The sequence below is a fragment of the Silene latifolia genome, chromosome 4 (assembly GCF_048544455.1).
Source record: "Silene latifolia isolate original U9 population chromosome 4, ASM4854445v1, whole genome shotgun sequence".
Taxonomy (NCBI): Eukaryota; Viridiplantae; Streptophyta; class Magnoliopsida; order Caryophyllales; family Caryophyllaceae; genus Silene; species Silene latifolia.
Window position 1 is genome coordinate 74,283,941 of NC_133529.1, and position 7,598 is coordinate 74,291,538.

Sequence of the window (7,598 nt, forward strand, 5' to 3'; positions counted from 1 at the left end):
TAAGTCTGGCCGTGTCCCGGTATCGTGGTAGTTGTGGGTACGTTGGGGCGTGTCCTGGTACCGCTGTGGTGGTTGTTTGATAGCGTCTCATTCATATCATAGTCATGTTGCATACTCACACACTTTGAGTAGTGTCACACTTTATTTATTGAAACTGACGTTTGTGTGTCTGTGTAATTGCCACCTATTTTCGGGGTGGTCTGTGTCGATCCTGAAGAGACCCAATTTGATTAGTTAATGTTGATGATGCCTTAAGACAAATTAATCTCATTGTTATTTAATTGTGTACCTCTTAAGTTTTAACCATGTAGCATGAAGCTTCAATTATCAATTCAAGGTTATTAAGAAAGTCATCATGAAGATCAAAGATGAAGATTGTCAATTATGTTAAAGTCATGTGTTGTAAGGAGATCTTTAACTCGAATTTACGTTTAGCTACAAAAACAACAGTTCAGTCAACTGTTACTTCTGACTCGTTCTTCAAAGAATTATTTCGAAAATATTTGAACCTTTGTTAAAATGCTTTCAATGTTCACAAATAGTTTTCTGAAAAATGCTTTGATGTCTTTGAAGAAAATAAAGCTTTCAATGTCTTGCTAAAGAGTTTGCTTGCACAATAAGACACTTTCTATAACTGGGTTGTTTGATTTTTACATTTATGGAAATGTTTATGGTTCCCATAAACACAACCATTTATGCTTGTTTCTTGATGAAAAACCCAACCCATATTTGTGTGTGCACAATCTGATTTCTTGTATTCTTAGGCACCGATTTCTTGAGGAAGAATACTCGGTTGCTTGATGAAGAATTCGGTTAACTTGTGCATATTGCCCAAGCAAACTACTTACAATATTTTAATCACTTGTGCTTATGAGTGTAAGATATTTTAATGTGTAAAGTATACTACTTGGACATTATAAATACCTTGCTTAATTCATTTTTACAAGTGTGCAACGAACGAGTTTTAAACTGAAAAAGGCATATGCTTTATCGAACTAAATTAACTTTGCAAAATCGTTTATCACTTACAAATATTTGAATCATTTTGCAAGTTTGTTTTTTCTCTTTGAGTCTTTTATTGAGTTTGTTGTGTTGCACCCAGTCGTTTAATCGTGTTCAAGGATCCCGTGTTTTGTACTTAAACTTTATCTCCTTCGTTCAATTGAGTGAACAACATTGAGATAAGTGGAGTCTTGTAACAACCGGGTAGAACCAAACCAAATTCTTAGGATAGAGTTATCCTTAAGCATGAAGTCTTAGAAGCGAAGTAGCTTTTGAGCACGGAGTCTTTCGGCGGAGTATCCCAAAGCAAAAGCCTTATTGTGAAGTAGCTTTAAGCACGGAGTCTTTCGGCGGAGTAGCCCAAAGCAAAAGTCTTGGAGGCGGAGTAGCTTTTAAGCATTAGCAACCGGAGTAGGTTGGGGAGTTGTTTTATTATTCGAGGTGGTCTTAGTGTGTATGAGTTTACTTCTAAGACGTTTAATAAAATAGCGATGGACGTAGGTCGCGGAGTAGTGACCGAACCAGTTTTAAAAACATCATTAGTCGTGTCTATTTCGTTTTATTTCCGCTGCCACTCTATACTCACGTTTATATCTTCATAATCAACAGTTGAGTACACTGTAACTTCTGCTTGCTGAATCGTTGTTGATTACTTCTAACTCTCTACTTCTAAATATCAACTTCTCCTTTCATCTAAGCATTGTTTAAAGTGTTTAAGAGTTTTAAAAGAAGCTTTCATTAAGCTTAAATTTTATATAGACACCTAATTCACTCCTTCCCCCTCTTAGGTGTTCTCGCCCGTGACTCTTCAATTGGTATCAGAGCATTGTGCTCTTGATACTGGTTAATTACCAGAGAGTTGATCCGATAGTCATGGACCGGAAACATACTAAGTACCCTATCTTCAAAGGGGATAACTACTCCTTGTGGAAGCACCGCATGGAACACTTTGTCAAAAAGTACGGATTATGAGTGTTGGGTCATTATTCAAAAGGGTCCCCTTGATATAACGGTCACTGACTTTGATGGGAACAGTGCCGTAAAAAGTGAGGAAAGTTATGTCGAGGCTGATTATCGTAAAGTCGAGAAAAATTCTAAAGCCATGTCCATTCTTCAATATGGCATCGGTGATCAAGATATTAATCGCATCTCCGGATGTACCTCGGCTAAAAAGATTTGGGACAACTTAAACCTTGCTTATGAGGGAACGTCTCAAGCCAAGAAGCATCATATTGACCTTCTCATGCAACAATATGAGATGTTCAATATGATGAAAGACGAGTCAACCAATTGTCTTTCTTCTCGCTTTTCTAGTATTGTCAATGAACTTAAGAGTCTAGGTAGAGAGTTCGAATCCGATGATATAGTCCGGAAAATCCTTCGTAGCCTAAGTGATAAATGGAAACCAAAGGTGACGGCTATTGAGGAGGCTAAAGATCTATCCAAATTGTCCCTCAATGAACTAATGGGCTCACTCATGGCACATGAGTTAAGTCTCGCAAAGCGCTCGGGTGAAAATTCTAAAGCTAGTGGTTTCGCTCTCAAATTAACCTGAAGTGATGAGGAAGATGATGGAGATGACGAACAAGCCATGTACTCACGTAACATGGCGGATATGATCAATAGTCAAAATCTTAAGAAGTTCAACAATTCTGATAGAAAACGTTTTCAAAAGAAGAGATCTTATTCCACGGTGGCTTGTTTCAAATGTGGAGAGAAAGGTCACCTTATCAAAGATTGCCCCAAGGGGAATGAGTTCAAATCTATAGAAAAAAGATATTTTGCAAAGATAGATTTTAAGCATAAAGTCATCTCTGCAATATGGGGTGTATGTGATTCCGATAAGGATGAAGTCCTTGAGGAATAATTAGATGCCAAAGTTTGTATGACAACTCGTCTTGATCTTGACGGACCCAAGTCTTCAAAGAAAGAATCCACACTATGTCTTATGACTCACTCCGATGACTCCAGCGATGACTCCGACACCGAGGTAATTAATCTCAAGAACAAGGTTAGAACTCTTTCTAAAGATAAGCTTTGTTTGATGTTTGATGACGTACTTGACAAGAGTCTAGCTAAAAATGATAAACTCTATGACTTGAAAACTCAAATTGAGGAGATTGCCGAAGAAAATGTTGGTCATAGAGAGTGTCTAGACGAGATAAAAGAAAGTAACATCATTCCGTCACTCAGAGAAGAAATTAAGAAACTAAGAAAAGAAAACCTTGTTCTCACGAATATTGCTTGCTCGTCAAAAGCAACAGTAACCTCTACTGTTGTTTCTGATGTTGAAAAAGAAAACGAGTCTTTAATTATTCAAGCTGATATTTTGATTAAAGAACGAGACTCATTGCTAGCTGACCTTACCTCTTGTCGACATGATAATAAGCAACTCGAGCAAATTGCTTTGTTGCTTGGTGATGAATGTAGTCATGCTAAATCCGCTTTTGACAAAGTAGGCCAACTAAATCTTGACCATCTTGCTAAAATTGAAACATTGACCAAAGAGTTGCAGGATGCAAAAGAGTTATACAGGAAATGGGAAGGTAGCCAAAATATTTTAGACTCCCTCATAAATCAGTCCCAAAAATCTGAAGAGAAAGCTGGACTTGGTTTCAAGAGAAACAGTTCAGTGAACTGTAACTTTCGAAACTAGGAACCAAGCAAGACTGATTTTCGAAGGAGAAAATATGCAGGCCTTCCCGAGTATATTGTTTGCAACTTTTGTGGTAAGACCGGTCATGAATTTAATGGTTTACCTAACAAATTAAACGACTTACACAATAATATCAAGGTTGCTAAACAGGTGTGGGTTCGCAAAGATTTTATTAACAATGCAACTAACAAAAAGGGGTCCAAATTTGTTTGGATTTCTAAACTAACCTCTTGATTTCTTATAGGCATTAGTGAGAGGCTACAACAATTGGTACTTGGATAGTGGATGTTCACATCATATGACGGGAATTAAAGACCAATTCCTCTCACTAGAAGCCTACAATGGTGGCACCGTGATGTTTGGTGACAATAAGAAAGGTGAAATTATTGCAATCGGGAAGGTTGGTAAGTCATCATCACAATGTGTCGACAAAGTGTTGCTTGTCAAAGGTTTGAAGCATAATCTCCTTAGCATATCTCAATTGTATGATAATGGTAATATCGTTGAATTTTGTGCTAGTGAATGTCGTGTTCTAGATGGTAATACAAGGGAAATTGTTTTAGAAGGAAAACGTGTTAAAGATGTTTACTTCACTAATCTTTTTGCATTGTCTAGTCGTACCATATCTTGTATGAAATCTTTGAAAAAGAACGACCCATGGCTTTGGCATAAAAGATTAGGTCACGTAAATGCTAGAACATTACACCCTTAAGCGACTTGACTTAGTCGACGACATTCCTAATATAAAATTCGACTTTAATAGCTTGTATGATGATTGTGCTAAAGGAAAACAAGTAAGAAGCTCCTTTAAATCCAAAAAGTTCGTTAGTACATCTAAACCTCTTGAGTTACTTCATATTGATTTATGTGGTCCAATGCGTGTTAGAAGTAAAGGAAATAGTCATTTTTTATGTGTGATTGTTGACGATTTTTCACGATTTGTTTGGCTTCTCTACTTGAGTTCTAAAGATGAAGTATTTGATGAATTTTTAATTTGGTTGAAAAAGGTCCAAAACAAGTTTGATAAAAAAACACATATCTTTGAGATCCGACCATGGAACCAAATTTGAAAATTTCTCATTTATTACTTATTGTGATGAGCACGATATTAGCCATAACTTTTCCGCGCGTGCTACACCTCAACAGAACGGGGTTGTAGATCATATGAATCGTACACTAGAAAACATGGCTAGGACTATGCTCATTAGTAGTAAGTTGCCAAAGAATTTTTGGGCCGAAGCCGTCAACACATCATGTCACATTTATAACCGTGTTAGGATCCGAAAAATGCTTAACAAAACACCCTACGAGTTGCTTAAAGGAAGAAAGCCTAATTTATCATATTTTGAATGCTTTGGAAGCAAATGCTTTGTTCACAACAATGGAAAGGATAATTTGAGTAAATTCGATGCTCGTAATGATAAGGTCGTATTTCTCGGTTATTCGGATCGTAGCAAGGCTTATAAAGTGTTTAATAAACGAACCATGAAAATGGAAGAAAGTGTGCATGTCATATTTGATGAGTCTAGTCTTTTTCATTCTAATACACAGGAAGAGGATGATGAAGATGATGAGGACTATGAGCTTGGAATGATCAGACATGACATGGATGATGTACGCGAGGAGAACGAACAAGAGGAGCAGAATCAACAGTCAGAGCAATTGTTGATTAAATGAACTGGCCAAGAGACAGGGGGAACAAAACCACTTGAACCACAAAATGAGGCTACGACATCAAGGGGGAATGAGGGTACACTTGAACAAAACGAACAAACAGAAATAAACCCTCAAACACAAAATTAACCAGAACCAACAGTTGAGTTAACTGTTGAGTCAGAACCCCAAGAAGCATCACCATCCTTAATCGTACCAAAGAAGTGGAAACACCAAAAATCTCACCCCCTTTCAAACTTGACCAGTGACTTGAATTCAGGAAGGAAAACAAGATCGTCCCTCAATGATTTCTTTGCATTTCATGCGTTCCTCTCACAAATTGAACCGGCAAACATCACCATGGCACTTGAAGATCCGAGTTGGGTGATGGAGATGCAAGAGGAACTTAATCAATTAAAAAGGAATCAGGTATGGCATCTTGTCCCTAGACCTACTGGTTGTACCGTGATTGGTACCAAATGGGTCTTTTGCAAGAAGCTAGATGATTCGGGCAATATCGTAAGGAATAAAGCTAGACTAGTGGTGCAAGGATTTAAACAACAAGAAGGTATTGATTATAATGAAACCTTCGCACCAGTAACTAGGCTTGAAGCCATACGTATGTTAATAGCTTTTGCAACTCACAAAGGCATCAAACGTTTTCAAATGGATGTCAAAACGGCTTTTCTAAATGGTTATTTAGAAGAGGAAGTCTTTGTGGAGCAACCACCGGGTTTTATGAACAATGAATTTCAAAACCATGTTTTTAAATTGGACAAGGCGCTTTATGGTTTAAAACAAGCTCCAAGAGCTTGGTATGATCGCTTTTCAAAATTTCTTTTGGAAAATGGTTTTGTGCGTGGATCGGTTGATAAGACATTGTTCATAAAGTCACAGTGTGGTGAACTGTTGATTGTGCAGATTTATGTCGATGACATAATATTTGGTGCAACGAATGAACTCCTTTATTTCTACTTTTCGGAACTAATGAAATCTAAGTTTGAGATGAGTATGATGGGAGAAGTAGGGTTCTTCCTTGGGCTTCAAATCAACCAAACTCAAGATGGTGTGATTATTCATCAAATAAAGTACATAAAGGAGACGTTATATAAGTTTGGTATGACTAATTCTAAACCATTCTCTACACCTATGGTTTCGTCCACCAAGCTTGACAAAGATGAGAATGGTAAGAAAGTTGATGAAGCGATGTATCGAGGTATGATCGGTTCATTACTTTATTTAACCGCTAGTCGTCCGGATATTTTTTATAGTGTATGTCTATGTGCTCGTTTCCAAGCTAGTCCTAGAGAATCGCATTTCATTGCCGTAGAACGTATTCTTAGATACTTGGTTGGAACATCTAATTTGTATCTTTGGTATCCCTCACATTGTCCTTTTGAGCTTTTAGGATACTCGGATGCGGATTATGCCGGAAGAGTTGTTGATCGAAAGAGTACATCCGGGATGGCTACTTTCTTAGGTCCGTGTTTGATCTCATGGCCGTCTAAGAAACAAAACACCGTTGCTCTTTCCACCGCCGAAAGCGAGTACGTAAGTGCCGCATTGTGTTGCGTGCAAGTTCTTTGGGTTCGACAACAACTAAGGGACTATGGTATTATCTTTGATTCAACTCCTATCTTTTGTGATAATACTAGTGCCATTAACATTTCAAAGAACCCAATACAACACTCAAGGACTAAGCATATTGACATAAGACATCATTTTTTACGTGATCATGTGGAAAAGGGTCAAATTCGTCTTAAATTTTGTAGAACGGAAAATCAAATAGCCGACATGTTTACAAAACCGCTTGAAAGAGAACAATTCGTAAAACTTCGGTTGGAAATTGATTTGTTAGATTCCGCGTAAAATTTTATGACGACTTGCCCTCGATGATTAACTAGAGTTGATGTTTACATGTTTTTTATAAGTGATTATGTGTTAATATTACTCAATGAATTAGATGATTAATTTGCATGTAAATCCAATGGGTAAATATATTGTTCAGATGGAGCCACTCAATTATCATCAATCCATCATATCCTACTTTACCCACTACCCATGCAACTAGCCGCCCAAACCTACCCAAAACCGGCTACACACTCCACCCCTCAACCAATCAAATAAAAACACAACACTATTCACCTACACCTCATTTACTACATGTAACTTTTTCAACTCTTATATGATATGATGACTTCTCTTTTCACTTTCAAATTATTCAAAAAACTCCATCTTTCCCAAATATTCTCCAAAACCGTCAAAAGCCTACCCCTCCCAACTATTA